This window comes from Talpa occidentalis, unplaced genomic scaffold, assembly GCF_014898055.3.
Source record: "Talpa occidentalis isolate TD23 unplaced genomic scaffold, MPIMG_talOcc4v2.1 talOcc4.2, whole genome shotgun sequence".
NCBI classification, from domain to species: domain Eukaryota; kingdom Metazoa; phylum Chordata; class Mammalia; order Eulipotyphla; family Talpidae; genus Talpa; species Talpa occidentalis.
In genome coordinates, this window is record NW_023602073.1 from 33997984 (window position 1) to 34012347 (window position 14364).

A 14364-nucleotide genomic window follows, 5' to 3' on the forward strand; every position below is an offset into this window, starting at 1 on the left:
GCTAATGGCGGAGGGCAGAAAAGCCTGACAATCATTTACCCCGCAGGGTGGTAACTTTCAGTGTTTTGTTGGGAAACTGTTATCCCACTGTAATAGGATGGTCTCCAGGAAATGGGGAGGTTCCAGGTTTCCTGCCCCACCCAAAAGGAGGGTGGAGCTGAGCGGGGAGAGAAGGAGCTGCAGAGGAGACTGAGGAAAGAGGATGGAGCCAGAGGAGACCTGGAGGAGGCACATGGAGCGGAGAGAAACGTGAAGAAACTGGCGCTTCCTTTTGGTCATGGGGACTGGGTGACACAGATGTGGGTGAAGAGACACGTAGGGAGGTGGAATGGCGGTTTTTGTCTTGCTTTTGATAATTTACTCTTTTCCAGGCATTGGTGCCGGACGATCTTAGTTTTCACAACTGTGTAGTCTGTGCCTAAGGATCCTAGTTTCCATAACTGAGTTGACGGTTATGCTAATCTCTTCTACCCCCATCTTCTTGTGAAAGAAACCCACGTTTCTGTAGTGTGTGCTTCCTTTTTCAGTTTATTTATTTATTTTTTTCATTCCTGCTCCATCAATAGCATAATTTTCAGCAGGCACAACCATTTGCTGCAAAGTCCCCCAACAAGGGGGGCCAGGCAAGGGGTGAAGATGCAGGCATTTGGGGATGCCCTTTAAGAGAGAGGCCAGCTGGTTGACTGCCCAGCCTTATAGATAAGAGTGCTGAGGCCCTGGCCATGCATCTTAAAAGGGACAGAGCTGTGAGTAAGCAAACTTGTTAATTATGCCTGCATGGGAGTGTTCATTGTGTTACAGGCCAAAGAGAGGAGCACCCCAGGCCCTGCAAACCTGCCTGCTCTAAATAGGCTCAGCCATCCACTGCATCCACACAGAACATTAAGACTGTAATGGAAAGGAACTTGAATACAATTAGTAAACAATACAGAAAAGACAAAGAATATAGTTTCTAAATCAACCAACCATGTTACCCATCCCCTTGTGGGTAAAAGACCACCCGAATGGGGACCCACAGAAAAGGATCAGAAATAACCAGACAAGATTGGGAGGAAAAGAGCAAATTCAAAATCAAGATAAAAGCTGCCATTGTCACCTCCCCACGGGTCTCTCACCCACATCAGTTTCAGCACCAAAAGGTAAGCGTAGTTTCTTCACGTGTCTCTCTGTTCCATGTGCCCCCTCCAGGTCTCCTTATGGCTCCATCCTGCTTTCTTCCTTCCTCAGTCTCCTCTGCAGCTTCTTCTCTTCTCTTTAGCTCCACCCTCCTTTGAGTGGGGCAAGGGACATGGACCTTCCCCTTTTCCTGGGCAGCACCCTGTTACAATTGCACCAAGACTGGAAATGCTGCTGGAATCTTTATTATATTCATTTGCTCAATAATATATGGTCTCATCACTCTCTTGCATATTGGTTGGGTCTTGTGCTAACGTGTTGATTTTTTTTAAAGCAATATATTGTTCCACTAAGTTATAAAGATTTTCAGTATTCATTACACTGGAATCAAATTATTTAAAAATTTTTTTCACTTTATTTTTCACCACAAATCCCAAAAGTAAAAGTAGTACTGGAAGTTGTCAAGTTAGTGAAAGATGGAGGAGAGCAATAGAAAAAGACTGGAAAGGAGATGCCCCAAGACCAGAAATCTGGCCCACACAAGGAGCAGGAGGTAGAAGGGATTAACACAGCCACTGACACAGATCTAGAAACCAAGATTCTTAGGCTCCAAAGCCTAGATTACAAAGCAGAAAATCCAAGCGGGTATCAGACTGCTGTCTAGAGCACAGGCCCAAGGGTAAAGATATGGAGATTGAGCCCATTGTAGACTCTCCTGTCCCTTTCAGATTCTGCATAGTTGTCCAACATCAACAACTAACTTGAAGGCTCAGGAGGAGTGACCCCTCCCAAACAGAAAAAGACTATGTCAGTGCAGTCTCTGCACAGGCTGGGGGCAGCAATCCCTCTGCCCACCTGTGACTATGCGGGTGCATCTTTCCACCAATTCTCTTCTCTGCAGGGCAGCAGCCTCCTGCCTGGCCATGACCTGCATCATGCCTGCACTTCTCTTCATTGACCTCCCTCAGTGGAAGCAGCTCTCCTCAAGGCCACCCGCCTGCAGCCATGCAGGCCTCTCTCAGCAAACCTGCCCCTTTTGGGGGACACCTCTTCCTGCCCGCTTGTGTCTATGCAAGTGTCCTTTACTCTTCCGTTCCTTGTCTAATAAATCTGTTCTTTAAATATTAATAATGTCTCTGTCTTGTGGAGTAACTCGCCTGGGGAATTCTATGTGTGTCGCTGAAACAGGAACTCTGGTGAAACCTTTCCCAGAGTGAACCCAAGGACCCCGCACTCCAAACCCACTGACTCCAAAAACTACATCATTAGTGTACCATAGGTTGATATTCTTTTTTAAAAAAGATTTATTTATTTATGCATACAAGAACTGGGGTACAGGCCAGAGGTGTGGCCGGTGAGAGGATTCACCAAAGAGAGAGTGGGGAGCAGAACAGGCAGATCTACAGAAATACACTGCTGAGGGGAGCAGCAGGTGAGACAGGGGAGGACTGCTGTGCCATGTGGGTTGCTCCCTGGCCATGGATTGAACCTGGTGCTGCTGCAGCTACAGGTCACTTCATAGTGCTGATGCTTAACCCCTTGCGCCACCAGGGAGGCCCCAGGTTATTTATATTCTAAAGTAAAGAAGCAATAACATCTTTTAAAAAGGTTTTATTCTAGTAAAGTAAATGTTTAAAGCTGTAACCCACGTAACAAAATGATACATGGGATCCGTAATAATTTGTGAGACTGAACAGAGTTTCTGAAAGAAAAATGTTTGAGACTTGCGGACCCAGTCCCTGGGCCTGGACTCAGGGACACGGTGTGGCAAAGGTCTCGGAGCAGGAGAGGAGGGGGCGGCAAAGTCCCAGGTCTCCGGGTGTGGCTGTCTGGGTCTCAGTCCCCAGCGCGGGGTGCAGGGCTGGAAGGTGACTGCTGGGGATTCGCCCTCTCCCCTCGGTTCCACTTCTGGGCTCACAGCCTGGGCGGGTCCTCCTGCCTGGATACTGGTGAGTCACCCCAGGGCTCACTCCCCATTGCCTGGAGGTCTCCAGAGCAGCCAATCAGCAGCCCCGCGGCTCCCGTTCCAAAGCCCTCGCCCGCCCGCCGGGACTCCGTCTCCCCAGCCCGGGTGGAGGCGCGTCCTGGGGGATGGGGGGCGCAGCCCTCCTGCTCCTGCTCGCGGGGCCGCGGCCCCGAGGGAGACCCGGGCGGGTGAGTGCGGGTCGGGAGGGGACAGGGCGCTCCCAGAGGCGGGAGCGAGGGCGCGGGCGGGCGTGGGAAAGGCGCGACCTCGCCGCCGCCCTAGTTGTCCCCCCACCTTGGCCCGCCCCGTCCTGGCCCCTTTCTGTCCCCCGAGACCCCAGCCTCCTCTGGCCCCCCGAGTCCCGGCCATTTTCGTCCCGCAGCCGCTTTTCACTCTCGCTCGTCTTTCACCCACTTTCTGTCTCGTGGGCGCCCCCCGGGACTCGAGCCCCCGAAGGGGAGAAGAATAGGCCGGGTCTCCCCTCCCGCCCCCAGGCCCCCACTCCCTGAGGTTTTTCTACACCGCGATGACCCGGCCCGGCCTCGGGGAGCCCCACTTCATCTCGGTGGCCTACGTGGACGATACGCAGTTCAAGCGCTTCGACAGCGACTCTCCGGGCCAGAGCCTGGAGCCAGGGCGCCCTGGGCGGAGCAGGCGGAGCAGGAGGAACAGAAGGAGTGGGACGAGAGGACTGGGAGCCTAAGGGACCGCATACTGTGGTACAGAGCACAGCTGCACTCCCTGCGCGGCCTCTACAACCAGAGCGAGAGAGGTGAGCTGGCGCGGGTCCAGGCCGGGTCAGCACCCCCATCCCCACGGACGGGGGGTCGCTCAGGGTCTCCCCCTCCAGGCTTCTCTGCAACCTGCCCGGGAACAGCCCGCGGGACTTTCACCCCGTTTCATTCTGGACAGGCTCTCACACCTTCCAGAGGATGTCTGGCTGCGACGTGGGGCCCGACGGGCGCCTCCTCCGGGATACAGCCAGTTCGCCTACGACGGCGCCGATTACATTGCCCTGAACTAGGACCTGCGCTCCTGGACCGCTGTGGACAGGGCTGCTCAGATCACCCGGCTCAAATGGGAAGCCCTGGGTGAGGCAGAGAGATTCAGGAACTATTTGGAGGACAGTAACTTGAGGTGGCTGCGCAGATTCCTGGAGTACTACGGGAAGGAGACTCTGCAGCGCACGGGTAAGAGGGGCCTGGAGGCCTCCCGGTCCCCCCCTGCCTGGAGTCACTGCGGGAAATGAGTCCTCTCTCTAGTCCCGAGAGGGGGACTCCCCTGGGTTTCATGTTCTGCACTAGAGAGACTCCCAGAGACTCCGGCTTCTCCTGAAGGACAGTGAAGGGATCCCGTCTCTCCTGAGAAAGACAGACAGTCCCTGACATCACGCGTCACCGGGTCCTTTTGACCAGGGGCCTGTTTGAGAACCACGAGTTTCTCTCTCAGTCTTGTTTCTGGTCTGAGAACATTTTCAGTTATGTGGTTCCTGCTTTTCTGTGTCCTTCACCTCTCCCCTCCTCCCTCGTCGGAAATAAAGTCTGTGATCCACTCCTTGGAGACCTGCATCATCTTAGCCTGGGCTTGTATCCTGATTCTAGAACTTTCTAAGGAATAAGGGAATCTCATAGATTCCCCCACCACTACCACCCTGCTTCTTACATTTTATGTTTCTTCCTTCCAAACCAGTTGTCCTGTCCATTCCAAGGATGGTCACATGAGGATACTTCAGTGTCCATGGAGGAAACCCAAGATGTGAATTTTCTGATTTACCCCCTCAGATCCCCCAAAGACACATGTGACCCACCACCCCACCTCTGAGCATGAGGTCACCCTGAGGTGCTGGGCCCTGGACTTCTACCCTGCGGACATCACCCTGACCTGGCAGCAAGATGGGGAGGACCTGACCCAGGAGATGGAGCTGGTGGAGACCAGGCCTGGGGGAGATGGAACCTTCCAGAAGTGGGCAGCTGTGGTGGTGCCTCCTGGAGAGGAGCAGAGATACATGTGCCATGTGCAGCATGAGGGACTGCTGGAGCCCCGAGTCCTGACTTGGGGTAAGGAGGGAACATGGGCACTGAGCTTCTGCTTGTTGGAATCAGGACCCCTTCTGGGAAACCTCTAGTGGCTCAGGATGGGGGACCTGGGGCTTAGGGTCTCACTCTCCCTTCCCTTCCAGTGCCCCCTCCTCAGCAATCCATCCCACCGCGGGCATCATTGCTGGCCTGGTTCTCCTTGGAGCTGTGCTCACTGGAGCTGCGGTGGCTGCAGCTGTGATGTGGAGGAAGAAGCACTCAGGTAGGGAAGGGAGTGGGGGATCTTGTCCACTGGGGGCCTCCATGTCCCAGGGAGAACTTGCCCTGCCTGGTTAATGAGAAGTACCATCCACACAAGTATGTTGCCCAGAGGGCATTTGGTCCAGTCCCCCCTCACCTCCTTTCTCCATTTTTCCCAGTCCTGTCCTGGGTCTTTACTCACAGTTCTGGAAACTTCCTTGCGGTGCAGGATTAGAAGATTCCTTTAGGCTTCTGACCTGACTCCTCCCTGGTCTCACATGATGTCTCTTCCCACAGGTGGAAAAAGAGGAAGCTACACTCAGGCTGCAGGTAAGTGTGGATCAGGGGTTGGATCCCTGAGCACCTGGGGACAGTATAGGTGGATTCAATGGGAGAGTCACCCCCATCAGTCCCTCCTGTGATCTCCTCTCTGACCAGGTTCTGTTTTGTTCTCCCCCAGGCAATGACAGTACCCAGGGCTCTGATGTGACTCTCAGCCCCTAAAGTGTCCTTCAAAATAAATCTGATTGATTAAAATTATTCCTATTGTTTTCAGATTCCATTTAATTTTTCTGTTTGCTTTTATTTTTTTCACACTATCTCCAGAGCAGTGTCTGCAGGATCATGGCACAGAGGGGCTGTCAGCAGCCTGGAGGTGTGAGCACGCCTATAGGGAGTGGGGCCCTGGCGCCCCAGAATCAGCCTCCCAGGGCTGGTCCTCCAGGGCAGCACAGGCCTTGCTCTGCCCTTTGAGGATGATGTTCTGGCTCAGGAAATGGGGGCCTCCTCCAAACATCTGTCTTCTCTTCATCTCTCTCCTTCATCAGCCTGAATATGTGTGTTTGAGTCACACCAGCCCTGCATGGACAGGAAAAGGCCCAAAACAAGTAATTTACTGGTCAGTTATAGAGTCAACCCCTCTGCAGTTCTACCAGGAGAAAACAGAGACTCTCCCAGCCAGAGCCTGTGTCACCCACACAGACCTCCTCCCGGCAGTGTCCCCGAAGCTGCCCATCCTGGCCCCATCCTCTCTGGTGCCCCCACCACTCCTTTTGGGCCCCATCCCCTAGTCCCCATTTTCATCCTCTGCTCCATTTCCAGGAGCCTCCCCATCTTCCTAGCCATGCCCTGGGAACTCTCCTCTGTCTGCCCCTCATTCAGGGATGGTGAACTTTAAAATATATATATTTATTTATTTTCTTACCTAGTGGGTCATCTTTCTATAGTTATTGTTACCCTTAGGTGTGGTGCTCCCACCAATTATCTACCCACATACCACCTCCAGCTCTTCCCCAGTTGGATCATTTCCGCTGCCCCCTGCTGCAAGACATGGCTCAATGGTCAGCTCACAGGCCTTGTCTTTTTCTAGAAAACTTGTCCTTTACTTGGGTGAGGTCCTGGGCTCCTGGGGGAAATTGAAGTTTGATTCCCAGGAGGAGGTGCCTTTCACTCTTGGAAGCAGAAACAGATTACAGAGACTCTGGAGTCAAAGGCTCCATTCCAAGACTCAAGGAATATTTGGAGGATCTGTCCATAATCTGGGAATCAGCTGTTAAAACCTGGAAACCTGGTTCTATCCTTAGTCCATAGGATTCACTAGGAAGAAAATTTGAGGTCTTCTGACCTGACACTGGACTTGGGCACCCCCTTGTGGCAGATCCCTGTCCTGCCGCTGGGGGCCCAGGTTGTCTGGGGAGGGCCTGGCTGAGCAGGAGAAAGGGCGACTCTGGGCTCCTGTGCTCAGCCCTGTGGCCACACGGGGGCGCTGCCGCACTGTTCCGGATTCTGGTGGATCTGCCAGGATGGGGTGGGGGCAGAGTTGGGGGTCCTGGGGGGCGGCGTCCTGGGGGTGAGATGCTCTGTGAGGAGTCAGAGCTGCAGGGCTCAGGGAGAGGAGACTCCAGAGCCTGCCCTGGGTGTGAGGTTCCCAAATTTTTCTTCCCCCCCAGAATCCCTACTCCAGTCCCAGGATAACGATACTTGGGAAAACTGGAAAGTAGAAAAAATTTTAAATGTTGAGGGCATTTAAAAAATAACATTTAAAGAATACTGTTAGACTTACAGAAAAGTTGCATAAGTGTACAGGTCTTGTTTATCCCACACAGGTCTTGTTTATCCCATTTTCAGTGTTAACATCCTACATGAGTAAAATTTTTATTTTTACAACTAATGCAGCAATGTGGACATAATTACTAAACACCATGCTTTCATTAGTTTTGGCTAATGTGTATTTTATGCTCCATAATCCCATCCAGTTTGCCTAGAAGGCAGTTTCTCAGGCTTCCCTTGTTTCTATAACATTGACACTGGTGAGGAGTGATGTTTGGGAGAAGTGCTGGTGTCACAGATGGGGGGTTCTTGGGTCACCTCTGAGAAAAATTTCTCTAGAGTCCCCCTTTAAGTGGCTCGCGTGTGCGTACACACACACACACACACACACACACACACACACACACACACACACACACACACACACACGGAAAGAAGATGCTTGTGCAGACACAAGCAGACAGGAAAAGCTGCACCTGGAGCTTTGTTAGCAGAACAAAGGTGTGTTAGCAGAAGCCTGCAGGTCCCAGGTGGCTGCCTTGGGAGCAGAGCTGAGTCTTCCCACAGTGCACTGGTTTAGTGTTCTAGTTGGGAGGTCTTCATTCCTTTGTGCAATTGTTATCTATCTTTAATCACTTCTATGGTGTGACTAGGCTGATTTGTCAGGAGCAGTGATTCTCTGCAATGGCTCCTTCCCTATATCCCAGCTCTGGTCTGCGCCTCCTTATACTTCCTATAGTGTCTGATACTTGCTATAGCAGTTGGCCCAAAGTGTTTTTCATTTCTATAGTGGGTTTAATGACGATGTTAATCACTTCTATCCCCTCCTCCAGTTTCTGGTCATGTGACTCCTCCATCCTGAATTTTCTACTCTTAGCCTCCATCACAGAGTCCTGCTCAGAACTATTGTCCCTTAATTTAGGGTTTTTTTTTTTTTTCCTTTCTTAGTGAGACTGTTGGTTTGGGGAAGTAGACCACAGGGATGCAGGGTCATTCTCCACTCAACACAAAAAGGGTACATCGTGTCCATCTGACTCATCACTGATGGTGTTAACCTTCAATACCAGACTAAGGCAGTTTCCCAGCTTTCTTCCTGCAAAACTTCTCTTTTTTCCATTTCTTTAGATATCGTAGTCTTTGGAGGGGTCTCAGTGTGGCCCTCAAGCATATATGTCATTTCCAATGCACATTTGCACATTTCCTACTTATTAGATTCTGGCTCACAGAAGACCCTGTGGGATGAGAAGTCACATCTACTTCTTTGGTGTGATAATTGGTATTGTTTAGGATTTGATAACAGCAATGCAGGTACATTTTTGGGAATTATTTTCTAGAATTTAGATTTGCATTATTTTCTGCTGTATCTTAAGGAACTGGAGGGAACGTGTCAGAGGAAGGCGGCGGTGTCCATGCAGGCCCTTCCCTCACAGCCTGGCCCAAGGAGAGTCTCCGAGTGTCTCCTCAGGGACCTCTGCTGCCTCCTCTAGTGAGCAGAGGACTCACGTCACAGAGGAGGGAGACCTTCCCTGTCATGTCTTCCCTCCTGGGCACGAATGTGGGGAGTGGGCCCCCAAGCATGTATGCATGTGTGCAGAGCCTCCAAGCATGTGTGCAGGGGGTTCCCCGGACCCTTTTTGGCGGAAAGGACTTGATGAATAGCTAGAAGAGCACCAGAGCAGTATTTGCTCCTCTGCTGGGAGTCCAAGGTCTAAGCTCCAGGGACAGCTGTGGGGTCTCTCTCAGACGGGGCTGGTTCTAAGTGACTCACCCGGTGGCTTCCTTTGCCCAGCCTGGGCCTGCCTTAGGCCTTGTCCCTATCTCAAGATTTTCATCTATTCTTGGATCTATGAGCAGGAAAGGCCCCTGTAGGGAAAGTGATTATCAGGCTTTTCTGCCCTCCAACCACTAGGATTGATGATGGACCCTGCGGTCCTGAATTGCATGCCTGATGGCGGCCCCTGGAGTGGGGGGTGGGCACACGTAGGGACACCTGGGCTGAGACTGGCTTATAAGGGTGGTGTCACAGGGACAACAGCAGAACAGCAAAGGAGAAAAGAATAGAAAGGAAATGAGAACGAGTAGAAGAACAAGAGCAGAAGAGAGAAAGAGAAGCAGAAGAGAGAGAACGAGACCATGAGAGAACGCCGGAAAGTCCAGGAAAAGTGAAGATTCACCAGGGGCTGGGAGGCCTGCCACCTCCCTGCCCCCCACCACACCTGCCTGCCGTGTACCTGAGTAGACGGGTAGATTGGGTAGATCCCAATAAAAGCCTGAGAAAGTCACCAAGGGCTCCAGGACTCTCCTTTACCCATCTGCATAGGGTCTTAGAGATCCTGCTCTGTGCCTTCCTGCCGCTACAGCCCCTTTCCCTGCACAACATGCTCACACGCCCATTTTCACTTGGGAGTTCGGGTGCCCATAGACCCTCTCAGCACCCAGGCTCCTTCTGTGAGGACGTCCTGCACCATCAGGATCTGGGCTGTGGCTGGAAATGGGAGATGATTAGGACCTGGAGCACCTGCCGGGGCTCCTACTGACAGATCTGGGAACACGTGGAGAACCCAGACCTCCCACACTGCCTGTGCCATCCTCCCTGCCCCTGCACCCTGACTCTGGGTCACCTCCCCACATCCTTACCCAATTCTAACCAGACACGCCCCTTATTTACTGTCACAGTCTCCAGTCTCCCCTTCCCACCAGGACACACGCTCCACAGACCAGCAAGTTGGGCTGTATTTAGTTCATTGAGGTTTCCTAGGTGCAAAAACAGCCTGTCACACATCTGATACAACAATTAATTTATGAATGATCAGGGATCAGGGTAAAGCACCTCCCCATTGCAGAGACAGTATCTTTACTAAGATAGCCTCAGACCACATTCTACACACACCTCCACTCTCAGAGACGTCAGTGTCCCCTCTATTTTTATCACAAATTCTGCTCCTTCCCCCAACCCCCATCTTTTTCTCCACACCCCCAAACCTGCACACCACAACACACAAGAATATTTCTCCCTTTAGAAAAGAAGATCCTGGGCCTCCCTGGTGGCACAGGGGTTAAAGACACAGCACTATCAAGCTATCCACAGCCACTGTCTCGCCTGCTTCTCCCCTCGGCAGTGTATGTCAGTCAGTCTGCCTGTTCTGTTCCCCACTCTGTCTCTGGTGAATCCTCTCACCGCTCCCCCCACTTCTGTCCTACACCCCAGTTCTTGTATGCATAAATAAATAAATCTTTTAAAAAAGCCTATAAAAAAAAAGAAGATCCTAGGTTTATGGATCTTATTGTTAACCAGCAGTGAACATAGTTTAGATCTGGGATATCAGACCTGAGGGTGGGGAGAGGGGGCAGCTGCAGAGAAGACAGAAACCCAACAGGGACTCATCTAAGAAGAGGAATTATCTGATCATCCTCTCTACTAATACCCAAATGGGGTCCTTTTACATGGTGGGAAAAAAGATGGAAATCTTTTCAAAAAGAGTCCCAAAACGGGGCCTCCTTGGTGGCACAGGGGTTAAAGACAGAGCTATCAAGCCATTGCCAGCCACTGCAGCACAAGTTCAATCCCCAGCCGGCCAGGGAGCAACCCACATGGCGCAGCAGAGCTCTCCTGTCTTGCCCACTCTCCCCTCAGCGTGTATTTCAGTAGATGCTCCTGTTCTGCTCCCCACTCTTTCTGGTGAATCCTCTCACCCCTCCCCCCCACACACACCACTGGCTTATACCCCAGTAATTGTATTCATAAATAAATAAATCTTAAAAAAAAAAAAAACAGTCCCAAAACTATTTGAGTCTGGACATTAATTTCTAACACCAGATACTCCTGTGAGCAGGGGCCGCCCTGAGCCATATGGGGACAATGACAGATGCTCCTGCTGCTGTTAGACAGGGATGCCCAGAGGACATAACCCCTGGTCTATAAACATGAAAAAGAACAGGCATAAAGCAATAAAACCCAGGAAGTAAAATCATAAACACAGAGTATGAGGACTAGGGAATGAACTCTGACCTGAGCCTAGGCTGACTAGGCTTCATGCAAACTCCACCCACATTTCTGGAGACAGGACAGGCCCAGGTGATGTCTGAGTCTCTGTGATCACAGGCTGTAGGGTAAAGAAAATATCAGGCTTTTCTGCCCTTCTGCCATCAGGATAGATGATGGATCCTTGTCCTGAATGCATGCCTGATGGCGGGCACCTGGAATAGGGTGTGGGCATAGGTAGATGGGATTCAGCTGAGCTAAGACTGTGCTTTTTTAAGGGCGGCATCACGGGGGGACGCCAGCAGCACTAGCAGCAGCTGCAGGAGCAGGAGCAGCAGCAGCAGCAGCAATAGCAGCAGCAGCACCAGTAGAAGCCGAAGCAGAAGCCGAGAAGCAGCAGAACAAACTCCAGAGAGCTCAGATAGAGTGAAGACTTGCTGGGGGCTGGGAGGCCTGCCAGCCTCCCAGCCAGCACCCCTGCCTGCCATATGCCTGGTGAACCCCAAATAAAAAACCTGCAAAAAACTACTGAGGACTCTGACTCCTCCTTTACCCGGTCTGCATGGGATCAGAAAACCTGCATAGTGTCCTGTCCGGCCCTTACACAGGCCCCGCTGGGACAGGTGCTCCTGAAGGACAAGGACAAAGGAGCAGAGAGATGACCCCTGAGGAGTGACGACATCGAAGCCCATGACGCACTGAGCACCGACTGGACACAGGCCCCGTCCCCCTCGGCTTCTCACAGCCTCTCCCGCCCCCACCTGCACAGACTCAGCACAGCAAACCTGCAGTTGTGGCTGGTCCTCAGGACTCTTTATTTCCTCTCAAATCTTTCTAATTAACCCATCAACCCCATGTGATAAGGTAAAAAAATAATTTCATATGTGGATGGTTATTCTCAGCAGGGAAGTAGACATTGTTCTCAGGAAAACACAAAGTACAGGCAGGGTGGAGTCAGCCCCGCCTCTGCTGGAGCAGGAAAGTCATCAGGGAGAGACACAGGTCAGTGTGGGGAGGGGCCTGGTGACAGGGCTAGGCCAGTCTCCCCACCTCCTCACGTTATGCTGATATGAGCACAGACACATGTAGATGCACTTTGCAGCCAGAGAACCCAGAAGATATATATATATATATATATATATATATATATATATATATATATATAAGTTGGTTTACATCATTGTTGGAAGTGTAAGATGAGCCCCTTCAGGTGTTTTTAATACACCACACCCACCACACCCAATTCCCAATAATCCACCACTGTGCTCCTCCACACTTTGTTCTTGCTCTTCCCACTTCCCCTCTGGTAGCTGCAGTTCTAGTCAGATTTCAAGAGTTAGTTTTTTAGTTTGACTTTATCTGAACTTTTGTTTGGTTTCTCTATATTCCGCATAGAAGTGATACAAGTAGTTTTGTTTTTCTCCCTCAGACTTAGTTTGCTTAGCATAATCCCTTCCAGCTCCATGTTTGGCCTGAAGAAAATACACTGCTGAGAGGAGCAGCGGGCAAGACAGGAGATGTCTGCTGTGCCATGTGGGTTGCTCCATTGCCGGCCAGAGATCGAATTCGTGCTGCAGAAGCTGTGGATTGCTTCATATAGTGCAGTGCTTAACACCTTGTGCCACCAGGGAGGCCCTGAGTTTATCTTCTTTGAACACTGAGTAGTATTCCACAGTGTAGACAGACCATATCTCCTTGATATATTATCTGTTTTGGGGAATTTGAGTTGTTTCCACAACTTGGCTACTGACAATAGTGCTGCAATCAACATGGAGTGCATGTCTCCCTTTAAATTAGTCTTTTTATATTCTGGAAGTAGATGCTAAGGAGTAGAATTGCTGGATCACATGGCAGATACATTTTTAATCTTTTTTTTTAAACTTTTTTCATTTAATTTTTTTTTTTACATAGAAGAACTGGGGTGTAGGTCAGAGGTGCAGGGGTGAAAGTCTTCACCAGAGAGAGTGGGGAGCAGAACAGGTGGATCTACTGAAATACACTGCTGAGGGGAGCAGTGGGCGAGACAGGAGAGGTCTGCACCATGTCGGTTATCTCCCTGGCCAGGGATTGAACTCAGGCCACAGCAGTGACAGTACTGAGACTTAACCCCTAGATCAACAGGGAGGCCCCATTTTTAATATTTGAGAAACTGCCATTTCCTTTTCCATCGGAGCTGGACCAGTGTGCATTCCCACCAACAGTGTAGAACTTTCCCCTTTTTCTCCACATCCTGTTTCTGGTCTTTTTGTTATGGGCCATTCTCGTAGGTATGAAGTTGTATCTCATTGTGGATTAACTAGGGGATACTGAGGTCACAAAATGGGGATCAGAAGAAATCTGCATCTCTTAGTCCATGCAAGGTAGCTATGCCACACTGTAAAGGAAAAATTGTCAGGAACACATTCAGGTGAGGCACAAAAGTGTTGATATTCTCTTTTTTTTTTTTTTAAAGATTTATTTATTTATTCATACAAGCACTGGGTACAGTCAGAAATGTGGGAGGGTGAGAGAATTCACCAGAGCCAGAGAAGGGAACAGAATAGGCAGAGTGACGAAATACACTGCTGAGGGGGTGCAGCGGGCGTGGCAGGAGAGGTCTGTCGCACCATGTGGGACATTCGCCAGTGGCCGGGGATTGAACCGGTGCTGCACCACCAAGGGAGGCCCGTGTTGACATTCTCAATAGTCCACTGCATCCTCAGAATGTCCCCCTCACAGCTTCCCCATAACCTGGCCCCATCCTCTTTGCCCTAGCCCCTCCACTGCAGGCCTCCAGGGTCTCACCTATGCTATGAGGCACAACAAGGCCCTGGGCACTGTCATGCCTGAGTTATAACAAAACAGAACCAGGTCAGGGTCCACAGGAGATGAGAATGTAGGAGGAACTGATGGGTCAGCTTATCCTGTGGGCTCCATCTACACTATCCCAAGGGTCTGAGTAATCATAAACCTGATCCATTTACCCCCAGTCTGGG

The 14364-nt window shown here is 51.0% G+C and overlaps 1 pseudogene; it reads left to right on the forward strand.

Moving 5' to 3' along the window:
• The first annotated feature begins 3557 nt into the window (after nucleotides 1-3557).
• Nucleotides 3558-5878, forward strand: LOC119251191 (class I histocompatibility antigen, Gogo-OKO alpha chain-like; annotated as a pseudogene).
• The last annotated feature ends 8486 nt before the right edge of the window (nucleotides 5879-14364 follow it).